This window comes from Pipra filicauda, unplaced genomic scaffold (genome assembly GCF_003945595.2).
Source record: "Pipra filicauda isolate LSUMZ 115617 unplaced genomic scaffold, ASM394559v2 scaffold88_size2543281_pilon, whole genome shotgun sequence".
Taxonomy (NCBI): Eukaryota; Metazoa; Chordata; class Aves; order Passeriformes; family Pipridae; genus Pipra; species Pipra filicauda.
In genome coordinates this window covers 526,092-541,867 of record NW_024105075.1, presented here as the reverse complement: position 1 = coordinate 541,867, position 15,776 = coordinate 526,092, and positions in this window count along the sequence as shown.

Genomic DNA, 15,776 nt, shown 5'->3' with positions numbered 1-15,776 from the left:
AGACTATGTGCTATCATTGCACAGACTCAATTCATTTCAGTTAGTGACATCAGCTAGAAACTGAGAACTGCTTTTAAAAATAGCACGCAGTTGCAATTGCTCAGCTGTGTGTGCTTCCCCTGACTTGCTGTGGTCTCAGATGCCTCTTCTAGGTTTTGAGAAATATAGATACTCACAATGGTAATATCCTGTTGCTTACACATCTTAAGTCTGGGCATTTATGAACTAATAGTAATTTAGAATTAATTAAACATCAAGGTCTGGCTGTCCGTATCTGCTTCATACACAGTGGTATTGATTGGTGTGTTTTTGAGAGTGGGAGTTAAGTAACTTTACTGCTGTACTGCTGGCTGATTGATAACAGAAGGCTGCAGCCAGTGCTTCTTGTTTCCACAATACAGTATTGTTCAGGAACATAATAATTTAGTGATACTGCGAGGTCAGAGCACTTACAGCTTATTGTCTCACTGGGCAATAATCTCAAATTTTGCCTGAAATATTTGTAGGCCTTTGTGTTTTTTAAAAGGCACAAATTAATTTGAAATCCAAATCTTCTCAGGGTATGGAGCAAAGCCTGATCTTAGCTATGGGCAGACAGCAGTGCCAGGCAGGCAAAGATGCTGTTTCAGAATTGCTCCAATATAAATTCCATAAAGAAGCCTTTTAAAATTATATATGTATTTTCTGTGTGTGTTGTGCAGGCATCACAAAGGTAGTCATTGCATTGGTAATGTGTCAGCTAAAGTAGCTGTTTTCACATTTCAGGGCTTAGCACTATCAGCAGATTCTGATGGAGCAACCCAGAAACTCAAAGCACAGCCCAGAGCGGATAAAACACTCTTTACGTTACCTTTAATCTGAACGGAAAAAAAAACAAAAACCACCAAACCTTCTCATCCTGATACAGAAAGAAACTTCTATGTGATGGTGTACATTCACATAAATAGGTTTTGAGACTAGCAGGCCAAGGAATCATCACTTAGCCTGTGCTGGGTTTTCTCCAAGCACTATGGGCATCAGGAAGGTGCTGCCCTCCAGGTGGTTCTGGTCTGGAGAGGAAAAAAAAGGGGTAGGAAGGAAAGAAGGAAAATGACAGTCACACCAAACCTTTAGTTCTGCTGTGGAGCTGGAAGAATTGAAAAATCTGCTCAGCAACCCTGAGAAATGCAAGAGAAACAGAAAACATGTTGGTTGTTTGTTTTCATGTTGATAAATTCCTCAAGCAAAGGCTGGAAATTTGACAATTGCTGGTCTTACCACCCAAGCACACACAGCAAGCCGAGTGTTAACCCTGCGCTCCTTGACGTGGGGTTACAGTGAGTACTTTGCTCCTCATCACTAAAAATACTGAGCAGCAGTGCTGCCCTCATGCTCACCTCTACAGCCAGCAATGTCCAGAGTTCCCTACCCACCTGCTCAACAGCCCATCCAGGAACTTAATAAATAAACCTTTGGACCTCCCTCCCCTTGCTGCCTGCCAAGGCCAGGTTTTGGCACACTTCAGATGCAGCACAGTGGAAGTATTTTTATGGGGCCTCTGCTTTAACTGAGTGACCAAACCCTCCCTGCTCATATATGTGAGTTCCCTCACCTCTGGAGCATCATAGCGACTTCTAAGAACTCTGTGTCTGAGAAGGAGCCCTGGGACCCACAGTCCACTACTTATATGCAAGAAAATATCATCAAGAAATGTCTTCTTTGCTGCATATTCCTTTCCAGAGGAGCCAGAGATGTGGTACTAACAGATCAGAGGGTCCTGTGCCGAAAGAGGGGCACACCATGCTGACTTCTGGAGGCTGACATTGTTGTTTATCCTATTTTTTGCCATATGTGATTCAAAAAACCAAGGATGGAGTCTAGAAGCATCTGCATGCTCTTTGCTTGTGAAAAAAATATAACAAAGCCTCAGTGGGCTGGCTGTGAAGGACACAGAAATCCCCCTCTGTTAAACTCTTCCTTTCATTTGCTAAAGTAGTTGTGGAAGTACCATCAGTGGAAGTGCTCAAGGTCAGGTTGGACAGGTCTTTGAGCAAGCTGTTCTAGTGGCAGATATCCCTGTCCACAGCAGAGGAGTTGGACTAGGTGATCTTAAAAGGTCCCTTCTGAGCCAAACCATTCTCTGATTCTATGAAAACCATTTCACATGGACCCACTGCATTTTCACTGGCTTAAGTTTCCCCCACACTATTGCCCCCTGGGACATTATTCAAGATACTTTGTATAATAAGGAGAAGAGCACCCTAACAAATGATTCCCATCTCCACTGATAGAATGGCTTCTCTGTCAGGGGCTGGAAGGCAATGTTAAACCTAACTTTGTGAATTCCTAGATTTCTTTCTGATGTGAGAGCAGTGTCAAGAAAATCCGTTGATGAACTTGGTTAAATGTATTTGAGAGTCCTGGCAATGTCAGTGTTAATCAAGGGAGCAAATCTGTTGCCATACCCATGTCCATGTCTATGTCTGGACATGACTGTCCAGGTGCTCAGTCTTGATTTTTGAGATGTTGGTCTTCTGGGAACTACATCACAACAAGGTAATTTTTTTCCAAAAGGTCACTGAAGAGTCTGATGATCAAGCAATGATGGGTCAAGTCCCACAGTGCTGCTGTCTTCTTCATCAGTTTGCATTATGGTTCCCTGAAATGTACACTGTGAATGGTATCTTTTCTCTTAAAAGTGACATTTTTGCTATAGGAAAAGGGCCCACAAGGTGGCTCAGGTGGAAAAGAAATGCAGAGTTTTTGATCTCTAGTTAGCGCATATATGACAGGGACAGAAGAGTGCTACTCTAGAATAGCTGTTTGAGACTGTCCCAAAAGATCTGTTGATTTGAATGAAGCTAATGATGAAGAGGTGCAGAATACCAAATCAGCAGTAGTCAGTACTGAGGGGACCTCATATTAAGAGATCAAGAGCTGAGATAAAATAGCCTGGACATGTGAAGAAAATTGTATCCCAGTGATCCAGATCTTAGGGCCTGGCCCTTCTCACTTGCCCACAGGTAGCTTCTCCAAAAATTAAGTGTACCCAAGCAAGACTGAAAACTACACATCTTTCAACATTTTCTTCCAAGTCAGTCAAGGAAGTTTCTGTTGAGCCTCTCGTGTTTGAAAAATCCTTTCCAAAGCCTGTGTAAGTAATTTGTATTATTATAAGATATTTACAAAAAGAAGAAGTGCAGAATTATAGAATGGTTTGGGTTGGAAGCAACCATCTGGTTCCAATCCCCATAGGCAGGGACATCTTCCACTAGATCAGGTTGCTCAAAGTACCATCAATGCTGGCCTTCAATACTTCCAGGGATACGGCATCCACAGCTTCTCTGGGCAACCTGTGCCGGTGCCTCACAACCCTCATAGTGAAGAATTTTTTCATAATATCTAACCTAAACCTACACTCTTGCAGTTTGAAGCCATTACCCCTTGTCCTGTCACTACATGTCCTTGTAAAATGTCCACCTCCAGCTTTCCTGTAGGCCCCTTTTAGGCACTGGAAGGTGCTACCAGGTGTCCCTAGAGACTTCTCCAGGCTAAACTACCCCAACTGTCTTAGCCTGTCTTCACAGGAGAGGTGCTCCAGCCCTCTGATCATCTTTGTGGCCTTCTTCTGGACTTGCTCCAGCACGTCCATATCTTTTCTGTGCTGAGGGCCCCAGAGAAGGATGCAGTACTTCTTCTAAGGTCTCATGAGAGCAGAGTAGAGGGGTAGAATCACCTCCCTTGCCCTACTAGCCACACTGCTTTTTAGTGCAGTCCAGGGTATGGTTGGATTTCTGGGCTGCAAATGCACATTGACAGCTCATGCTGAGATTCTCATCAGCCAGCAACCCCATCTGTATGGCTAACAAATTTCTCATGGCAATAATTCATAATCCAGCAGTTTATAATATATCATTAGCCATTGGCTATTGTTTTTGTTCCATGAGTGGATGATGGGGCAGACATATAACAGTTGAATGATAGGTGGAGAACAATGTTTAAGCCTGCTGATATAAGTACTGGGTAATTCAGGATTTCTAAGCCATAGAATCATAGAATCACAGAGTAATTTAGGTTGGAAAACACCTTTGAGTCCAACCATTAACCCAGCTCTGCCAAGTCCACTGCTAAACCATGTCCCCAAATGCCCCATGTACACATTTTTTAAATACCTCCAGGGATGGCAACTCAACCATTTCCCTGGGCAGCCTAAGAAAAGATTTGGTAACCCTTTCGGTGAAGAAATTTTTCTTAATATCCAATCTAAACCTCCCCTGGCACAACTTGAAGACATTTCCTCTTGTTCTATTGCTTGTTACTTGGGAGAACAGACTGACCCCTACCCTCCTACACCATCCTTTCGGGTAGTTGTAGAGAGTGACAAGATCTCCTCTGAGCTTCTTTTCTTCAGGCTAAACAACCCCAGCTTTCCCAGTTGCTCCTCATGAAACCTGTGCTCCAGACCCTTCACTATCTTTGGATATGCTCCAGTACCACTTTTTTCTCCCTGAATCATCTGAATAGCCACGTAAGACACAAGCAAAACAAACATATCTGTGCTTCACAATTAAATGCAAATCAGTCCTAGAAGATATGTAGAAGTTTCTTCTCATCACAGTCTGAACTATCATCTGAGCTAGTCTCTGTGCCAATGGTATTCTATTTTCAAATGTCAAATTTGGAAAGCGACAGTCATTTCCACATCACCTTCACTGCAGTTTGCAAAGAGTAAGTAGTAAACAAAATAATATAAATTATATTAGAGAAAGATGGCAGGGTTCGAATTGCCTGACTAGGGCAGAATAGGAGCACAGCAGTTATCTGATGGTTTTGCTTTGTGCTTGCATAAAACAGTGTCCTCTTTGCTAACAGTTGTGGGTTGAAATGTCACCAGATGGATGGTTTGTTAAAGTGAGACTATTCCTTAGTTAGCAAAGACTAATGCTTTTGTTCTTTGACCATATGGTTCCAACTACGATAAGCAAAGCCTTTCAGATGAAGCACCACAGACCCTCATGTAACTTCCCTGAGACAAATGTAAATAGCCTTTCTGCCTTAAATGCCTTGTTAAATATCTCTTTTAGTAGTTACCAGTGACAAATTCCTTCCAAAGAAGCAGAGTAACAACTCTTGCTGATGTGAAATAACAATTTCTCAAATCTGCTAAAAAGAGAGTGACAACACATAAAGTTTCAAAGTTTAGAGAGTAATTTTCCATGTTGTATTTTGGAAACAGAAGCCTTCAGGATATCAGTTTTGCTGAAAGGAAACAAGCATGTATGCGTGTTATCCTCAACACTTATCACTGAAAAAGCCAACACTAGAACCAGGTGATATTTTCACATCCAAAGTGCAGATGGTGGGAAGGATACCTCACTGGGATGCATCGCTAGCACAGGTGTGTTCTTGCAGACCCATTCTCATTTCCACAGGGAGAATAGTCAACTGCCTTCATCAGCTTCTCTCCAAACAGAAGGAGGCATATCAACAAAAGCTAGCACCCAGGACTGGGGTTCTCTCCCCTAAACAAACAGACTTGCTCAGTGCTTTTATGGATGCCTCCTTGAAATCTCTTAAAGTGCTGGCCTTCAGTTCCCACACATGCACCAAGATATTTCTTATCAGTACAACACGAAAGAGAGGTAAAAGATACAAGGCACTAATCACAAAATATTCCCACAGATACACCAAGACCTGAGAAACCAGAATGTTTTTATCCTGGTAAGTCTGTAGTCTTCCCCTTTGATGATTCTTCCCCTCTTCTTTAAACGCTGAGGACATTATTTACGAGGTTCAGCAGTCTTTAATCTGACAGGAAGCCTGATTAAAGTCTTTTGACACCTAGCCCTTACCCCCAAGCATGGTGGTGGCTGAAGGCCATGGATCCCATCTTCTGACTCCAGGACTGCTGCTGTGACACCCCTGGTCCTGCTCCAGCCCCTGCTCCCACAGCACTCCACTGATGCCCTAGGAGTGCCTCAGACTGTTGCCCTACATAAATTTCTCCTCCCCAACAGAAAACTATTCTGCTTCATGCTACCATTATCACTTTGCGTTACTGATTTGTTTTAGAGGGCCATATGACCTCTACATTTTCTAACCAAACTGGTTAGCAGACCTAGATGAAAAATTGGCCACTTACATTATAAAACTGTAGTTTTTTAAGAATTCCTTCAAACCAAAGCCCTATGCCAAATACATTTAGATGAGATTAACTAATTTTACATAACATTTTCTAGGCAGTATTTACACAACAGCAATGTTATGAGATAGTAAAGATGCCTGGATCTGATGAATGACCAAAATAAGGGCAACTTAGAAATTACATTTCCCACAGATGAAAGAAATCAATCAAATTGGACTTATCTCAAAAACCAAGCTCCTATTAGATACATACAAAAGCAGAGCTCTCCATATGAAGGCAATAACTGTTCTCAATAGCCATGGAGTTTACCTGAACTGAATTTTAGGGGAAAAAAGACAACTTTACAGAATGTGTGTATTTTTTTAGTTGAAATGATCCATATTGTTTCCAGGCACATGTGATCTGTAGTGGGAGCTCTCATCTCCATGCAGACTGATAACCTAGGTGAGGGATACCCTTTACCAAAATCATCTTCCTTTCCCATATCACTGCCTCCTTGTGGTTATACATTTTACCCAGTCTGTTCCCAAGCCCTGCCACATCCTTGATACCCCTGGCCCCATGGTTGGGGAATGGCAGGCTGCACCAATATGTGATATCGTTACAGCTGTTCTCTCCCTCTGAAGAGATAGGGGACAGGGGCGTTCTACCAAAGCTGTGTGAAAACTGAATTTCTATAGCTAATCTCAAAAAGCAGCAACAGATCAGAAGCCTGGTGGGAAGGAGCACCAGGGAGCTCTCCAGACAAAGACAGTTCAAGGCAAGGTCTCCACTGCTATAATATTTTTTGGAGATGTGGAAAGAAATAGGCCCCATCCCTCCATGGGAGGAAGGTCCCTGGCAGAGAAAGGAAGCAGTGACACCCCCAAGGAATCTGATAGCAGCTACAGCAATAATTCTCTGGGGCTGAACTTGGCTATGTGCATAAACATCATGTCCCATATATGGGGTGGCCAAAGGGTGTTGACTTTTCAGAGAGGAACCTGTGCAGTAATAACTCTGCCAGATGGTGCCCCAGCCTCCATGTCCCCAGCTTGTGGCCAAGCACTGAAACTGGTCTGCCAGTAGCTGGAAACGGGTGGTCCCTGGGGAGTCTTTCAGACCTGTTAATGTCTCAAAATATCAAATGTCCTACCAAAAAGCAGACATATAAAGAAAACTATACTTGATGTAATTTGCTTAATTATAGACATTCGTCAGTTACAAATCTTGTGGCAGCTGAGGATCTAACCTTCTGCATGCAGGAGGGGTAGGTTCAGTCTTAAAATATTTACAAACCTACCAGATATTGATCAAAAATTGTAAGTGCCACACCTGAGGCATAAACAAATTGAATCTTATTTCACATTTCCCAAAATTTAACCATTATTTACAGCTAACTGATCACTGACTGAAGTCTCTGGATATTCTGGGCATATTTGCTCCACTCTTCATAGGATTCATAATTCTTAAACTTTTTTTTGCATTATTTAAGATAGAGTTGCTTTTCATGTTTGCATGCAAGCTTTGTTCAGACAGTCCATAGATTTAAGACATGCTTTTCGCTCAAAAAAAAGATGTGTTCTGAGCTCTTCAGTGAGTGGCAGGGAATTTTTTCTGATGGGTGCATTCCCAGGACACATGAGGAATGAGTTAACACGGAGCCACTTGCCAACCCGGAACATAGGAAATGATGGATCAGTGTCCTAAATCAGCATGCATGATAGCAATCACATAAACAATGTATGAGTGGGATGATGAATTATACCATTTACAGTATGTGAAAGGTTGCTTAATTTTTTTTCTTCCCCCAAACTGAGTGTTAGCACTAAAATGAACAAAAGTTAAAGTATTATATTAGCTCTTCTTAAGAAGAAGAGCTTAAATACAAAGTGTCGTAGGTAGTACAGACATCATTAAGTGTATTGAGCTAAGAAATTGTAAGGAAAAGAAATGTAGTTAGTTAATATTTCTTCTGGGAAATTTTTCCCTTTTGTTAAATATCACCATTTATTAATCATATCTAGGTAATTCCTAGCTCAACAGTACATTCAAAGTAGATTATTTGAAATTAAATTTGAAATTAATTCAAATTGAATTTTCTTATACCATAGAAAAGTATAAGGGCTGATCTTTAAATTAAATGCTTTCCTTCCTGGAGGAAAACCAGTAGCCTATATATGTGAGAATGCAGTTAAAATACTGGCACTAGCAAAAGGATTTCTCAGATTTTTTTTTCATATTTCTAGAGTTTCATTGGAAAATATGCTGTCTGACCTCCTGAGGGAGCAAAGCATCTTCTCCACAAATTATTTTGGAGAGCTTGGAAGGAAAGCAGCCATTTGCTTCAGCATTGTACTCTGTGGGTTGCTAATTTGAGTTTCTGTAAAATGGAACCACTTTCAAATGCCTCAAGTGATTCCTATCAAGCACTGACATTTCCAGATAAGGAGAACATTAGCTCCTCTGTTGTCTTTCTCTGCAGCTTCAGCAGGCTGGTTCTTAGCCTTCTGCTTACTAATATCACTGCATATTTATACTAGCTTTTGTTCTCAGTGCCAAGTGGCTGGAATTACTAGGAGGATTTCTACACTGTAGGGAAGAATATGGATTTTTTATGAGGCAGAAGCAGCTTGGTAGAAGAATTGAAAAAGTGTAATTTTTATAGGTCTTGAGGTGAGGAATAGTGAGTGTTACAAGGGTTATTTGATGAGGTAAAGTCCCCTCAGGTATCTGAAACCCTCAAGAGGCTACTGAAAGAAGGAAATTAATTCAAGAATGTCTTGCTAGTCAGGTTACGTCAGGAGTGGGTTTTGCTAGTGGCTGAGTGGGAGGGAGAGGTGTGTTGGTGTTCTTAGCTGTGTGAAATGGGCATGCCTGAGCAGCTGGTGTCCAGTACCTTGCTTGCTGATGGATCTTGATGACTATCATGGTCTTTGAAATTACTTCTGGAGGTCTAGTCTGGTCCTTGTCCCGCTGATGCTCCAGGCCAGCTGAACGAGGGCACTGTTCCTGCTTGGTCCATACACCCCAGAACCTGGTCTGTGGAATTAGTGGATGGACAGAATTAATGCCAAACACACAAATTTAACATTTTTCATTATTGCTTTCTGAAGGATCTCCGTCAGCTTCTGTAAGCACTGGTGGAGGGAGGGAGTCAGTCTGAGGGCTGACAAAGGCCATCCTGGCTTCACATCATTCTTTCCTGAGAACCTCTGCTGGAGTTGTTCAGAGGGAGAAACACACTGGAAGTCCTACAGCACTTTGCCATTGGTAAAAAAGTAACAGAGGTAATTGAGTTCCTTCACTGCGACAAAAAAACCAGTCCACTTTCAATTAATGTGAGGAGAAGAGGGCTTTCATCACTTGTGTAAAGAGTATAACATCTAATGTTCACTTAATATTGTTATTGGTGGTTGACCATAAAATAAAGCTGGGTTCATATGGATTAGTGGCTTTAATGCCAAGGATAACTGGGCTGGGAGATGGTCACTTAAATTTTTAGAGCTCATCATTATGGCTGTTATCTGGTGATGTTATTTCTATAGCAGCACTAGGAAGCCTTCGTTACTTACCACTACGTAAGTACATGACAGAATTGTGACCATTGCCATGAGCAGTTTGTGACTTGCAGGGGAGCACATAATACTGGTCTGCTGGTACAACTGCTGCAGGACCATGGTACAACTTATGAGTCTTCTAAATTTTTTTAAAGATATTATCATTCATACCAACAGGGACTCGATTTTTCCCAGTTCAAGAGATATCCATCAATGAAAGAACTGAAAAGCTAATTACGTAAGAGGTTACAGAGCAGATCAACAGAATTAATGGTAATGGCCACCAGTCCTGGAAATTGTGTTCTGAGTTTTGAGCTTCAGATGTCCTCCATGTTTTTAACAGTTTATTCTGTTCATCAGTCTTTGTTACTTTTTTAAGGTGAAGAAATAAACAAACCTCCCCAAAATAGGATCATACTATTACACATATATATGGAGCTCTTGAGGATGAGCACATTAATCTTATTTTTTGCTTTAGTTTTGAAAATACACTGTCCACTCTTAGCTGTTGTTTCTACCCTTCTCCCATTAGGACGACCATCAGCTCCAAATGGGATGCTGCACATTGACAGAACTGGGGCAGAATGAATTTTCAAAGGTGCGTGCAGTGTTTGCACACGTGAGCAAGGGCTATGATACAGTAAGGTCGTTCATTCACAGTGGATATTTTTTTCTGTTTTGAGCTGCATTGGAAGTAGAAGTGATTTAAAAAGCAGTTTGTCTCTGTTGCTGGGATCACTTTTGTCGACTGTTTGACTGGCATTTAAACAGAGGCTGGTTTTCCAGGGTGGCCCTTAATACCTCATACAAAACCAACCATCAAGCTGCCACAGCGTCACTTATTGCAGAACATTGCTGCACAACCTTCACTAATGAACAGCAGCAGCCGGATTCCTCCCAGCACAGAGGAAGGAAATATTTCTCTAGATCTGATGTCTTTCACTTCTCCTGCTCTGAGTTATAAATATTCTAGTGCATGAGCTCAGATGAATAATGCTCATACTACAAATAACTAAAGCTAAGGAACTCCATGTTTAAAGGTGAAGAATCATTTATTTTGGAATATAAAACGTGGGTTTTTTCTTTTGTTTTGTTTAGCAGCTTTCAAATGTGAACAAAACCTTCTATGAAAGAATTAAAATTATGGCGTTGAGGTTTCATTTTTAAACCTAGAAACTCAGGTGCAGATTTCTATCCAGCTTAGGTTTTAAGATACTGTTAAATACTTTAGGAAAACGTGGGGGGGGGGGGAGAAGGAGTCCTGTAATTATCAATATTAATGTATATAATGTCAGCAAAACCCTTCTAACTGATCATTCTGTTTTCTAGCAACCTCATATATGCTGGGTTTTCTTTTGTCTTCTGTGCAACTCCATCATTAAGAAACTTTTCTGATTGCACAGTTCAAATCCACATAGAGAATCTGAGATTTTATTGTTCCTCTTTTGTGAGGCTGTGGTTAGTAATGACTTAAGTAATGTTTCATAATCTATTTGCAGTCTGGTATCTCCTTGAAAAAGACAGACAAGCTTGACTCTTTCTTTTATGAGATAACTCCTCAATATGTGTCTTCCTGGCAGAATTGTACTGATTTAAATGCAAGAATAAGGAATTAAATAAACATAGGAAGGACTGATTTTGAATAACTGAACACTTGCGATACACTACAGACTACTTTTTGTTTTGAAAGTGCTGAAGTGAAAAGACAGATTTTAGTTTTGTTCTCCCATAGAATAATTTTGAGAAGCAATGCTAAGGAAATTATGAGATGTATCAGCAATAAATGTCTCTGGCATATCGAGGGATTTATTCATTAGGGACAGCATGACACAGAAATTCACAAACTGATAGGATTATTGGTGCAGATATTGCCCATGGGCATGCACAGGACTGTCTCGTTACTGGAACTATTTAGCAGGGAGCCTTTCTCATCCACCTTTTAAATTTTTCCCTGCCAAAAGACTGCAGGCCAAAACCAGTCATTTTGCATTTGCCTGCTACCTGTTACTATTCCTTTCTTTTTTGGCTAGTAAGCACCTTAACCCCTGTGGTGCCTGCTCTCTTTTTTGTCTTTGGTGTTCACATTAAAATGGAACATGTTTAAAACCTCTGCACTTTTGAATGGGGACAATGACTGTTGAAAAGCAAGAACTTTAAAAACTTTAAATAGGCTACAATGTAATATATGCATTTAACAGGATGCTTATTGCTGGTTTTGCAGTTTCTCATGCAGATTCAAATGCCTTCAAAGGTGTCTTTTTCCTAGACACTGACATTGCCCAGTCACCAGCTCCAAAACATGATAGGTAGCTCCCGTAGGCACATTGCACATCAGTGCTTCAGCAAGGCAAGAAGACCAGTGCCTTTAAAAGGGAGGCCCACTAGATGAGTAGGTCCAGCTTTTCAGTCCAAAGCAGTAATAAAAATATCAAACAAGTCCTATCAGGAGAAGGCTGGATCATGTTAATTATGAGCCTACACAAACACTTAAGACTATGCAGGACTGTCAATACACAATGGACTGTCCACATCTTCAGCGGAAGGCTTGGATACAGATCAAGCATAGAAAGTCACTTCTGTTTTCAACTTGTGCAATAAGTTGTTTCTTCATTTCAAGCCAACATAAACTGTCTCCAGCCCTTCTTAGGTTTGTGACCCCCTAGATGACTTTCCTCACTCTTCAAGTATTCCTCTATAATACTGTGGGGATGATCATAAACGGGGATGGTTCGACAGCTTAGAAAGAAATCCCAAGTCCAAAAACACCTCCATTTGAAGTCTTGTGGGCAAGCAACACACTACCAGTTCATCCTACTGCTGGCAGCCTTATTTGTCACCTGAAAGATCTGCTCCAGAGCTGCAGCCCAGCTCACTGTCTATGCTATGTCCCCACAAAAACATAGGTTTTGTTGTCTGAGAGAGAAGGGGTAGGTATGCAGTTTAGGTCCAGATTTTGCTTCACAGCACTCTTGTTACACACTACAGAGAGTACATTTGCAACAGTAAATCTCTCTCTGGTTATATTCAATCTGCACATCATGTACTTGTCAATTTAAGAAGTAGCATTTTCCAGTTCATTTAGGTGAGCACAAAGAATGTGTTACACCAAGTTACAGATAATGTTTGTTCATGAATAGGCATGAAACTTTTCACATCTATGAATTAAAGCCAAAGCTACTTTTCTGTTTGAATGTATCAGCACTTTGCTCCTGTTACCACCTAAACCACCAGGCTCCAGTTTTGACAGTTTTATCACTAAGAACTCCTCAGCACCTCTGGCTGGGATGCATTTTGTGCTTTCCATCATCATGTACAGTAACTGTGTCTTTGTTTACAAATGCCTTCAGCTCCTCACTCTCTTTATTAAGATCTGGCTCCTACAAATACATGGCATCTTCACAGCCTTGCTTGGCAACTGATGATTCAAACAGCCACAAAAGACACAAACTTCCTCACATAATCCTCTGTTCTCAGAGGCTTTGTATCACCTCTCTGCATGCCAGATGCCCAACCATCCTGCTTTCTCCATGCCATCCCAGCTTCTCACCCACTTGTTTTGGTTGAAGGAGACCCTATCATCCTCTACTTTAGCAATTATATCCAAAGCTGCTCAGAGCCCCTACTCATTTCCTGTTGTCCCCCAGTTTTATCACTGAGGATGTTTGTGCAACAGTGGTATAGTCCTTACCCTTAGAAAAACTACTAGATTGGGCCAAATAGATATACAAATACTGTCTTCAAAACCAGTTCTGTTGGATGCATCACAGCCTAACTGCATCTCCCAAACTCTGATACTCAAAGCACTTGAAAAATTTTAGCTGCATGCCTTTCTCCACAGCACATCCTTCATGTGTTTGTTCTTCTATATATAACTTTTACTCCCTATTTGATGAAAATATTTGCATAATTAAAAAAAAATATTTTTTTTTTGCAAGTAGAATTGCAAATCCACTTTTGGATTTCCCCACTTTTTCAGTGGTTCACAGTACTAACCTTACTTACCTCCCAAATATTTTACTTTGTCTATACAGCATGAGTCATGAAAAGTTTCCTATGCTTGTGAACACGTCCTTTAATTCTTTGTCCCTTTTCCTCAAGAGAATACAGTGCCTTGGACAAGATGGATATTTTGCTGCAATGCTCATTGCTCAAAAGGAATTCCCCAAGCTGGCAGGGCTGACATCCTTTGCCCAATGCTGCACACAGGTATTCCTCCCCCCCCCGCATGCAACCACTCTGTTATTACATGTGGTGTAATCAAATCTTACCTCAAAAAAAGCAGACATATTAGCATCTGCAGTGAATTACTTTTTGGCTATACAAAATCTATGCTCAAAAAAATCCCTTCTGTATACCATGCACTTGAAAAAATTCATAAAGATCAAAATATAAAGCTATAGTTTTTACATCCATATATGTGTGTTTATATGTATATATTTAGATAATCATATATCATTCAACTTTTTTCCACCCCAAAATAACAGTTTATGAAGCAGAATAAATAGCATCAATTCGGCAAAACATGATCCAACAGCAAGTCCTCCCAAATGTTTTTTATTCTTAGTGCAGGGAAATAATTTCAGTCTGGAAACTATAAAATCTATTTGTAGTTCAAAGTGTTTTATTAGGTTTCTTTTCACATTCAATAACTTTGAATGCAACTGACAACGTTTCATTGGAAGTTTTACACAGCTAGCAATACTTCCACTTATTGTCTTCTACACTGAAACAGTGACTGTCACCAGTATATCTGTCTTAGTGAGCTTAACAGAATCATAGAATCGTTTAGGTTAAAAAAGACCTTTAAGATCACCATGTCCAACTGTTAACTCAGCACCGCCAAGTCCATCACAACCATGTCCCTAAGCACCACATTCACATGTCTTGGTAACTCAGCCACTTCCCTGGACAGCTTGTTCCAATGCCTGACAACCTTTCAAGTGAAGAATTTTTTCCTAATATCCAATCTAAATCTCCCTTAGCACAACTTGAGGCCATTTCCTCTTGTCCTATCACTTGTTACTTGAGAGAAGAGACTGACCCCACCTCACTACTGCCTCCTTTCAGGCAGAGAGTAAATGTGGTTATATAAAACTCATCATTTTAACATTACCATAAAAATAAGTTGCCGGTTTAACATGATTTGAACACAAAGATTTCAAAGTACTGAGACCAAAATCAACATGGGCCTGCAATACAAGCTTTCCATGCTTTCACTAGCCTTCATGCTGCTTACTGTACATAGCAAGTGGTCCATATAACAATAAAGGAAGAATCTCAGCACTAAATGCTGTGAACCTAGGCTCTGAGCTACACTGCCCACATGCCCTTCCTTCATTTACATCCAACTGCTAAAAGTTGCTTTTACATCTTCCCATTTTGTTTGCTTGATCCCAATTATATTTAAGACCAAGATTTAAACAATATGTGAACCAATCCAGAACTGAATGCCTACCATTAAGCCAAGAACATACAATTTGAGTAATGAAATATTTTAAAGACAGAATTCAATTTTCATTGTATTTTTATTCTTGCTTTTTAATCAAACCCACATGGTATGCATTGTGCTTAACGAAACTACAAGATTAATATTTCAACAAGCCAGCCAGTACATAAAACCACAACTGAGCATAAGTTGAAGAGGTTATTTTAAAATATTTCTGAAAAAGCCTTGGATGAAAGAAGCACCCTCCTGCAGGCTTGAGCCTGTTTTCTCTTCCAGGAGTGATCCAGAGAGCAGCTCTTCTTGACCACTGAGCTTTGCCTCCATGCACTATTCCATGCCTTTCAGTTCCATTTTGGATTTGACTGGCAGAGAACACATCAGGTTGGAAATCAAAGTTGTTGTCATCCATTTATTTCCTTATGACGCTGTTGTCTGAAACTTTCACCTTGGAGAACTTGAGAGTCTTCCCTCTTTCTTTAGGACTCTATTGATTGTTTACTGTGTAAGGGTTTAACACAGCTCCACTTTCATGGAGTGTTCTATAGTGTCTCCTGTTTCTCTCTAAAGAGAGTTAATTATAGTTTCTTTGCCAACAACAATTGCTTGAGTACTGCAAGTCCTCATTCTTTTAGCTAACATATTTGAACTAATGGATTTATATGATAAA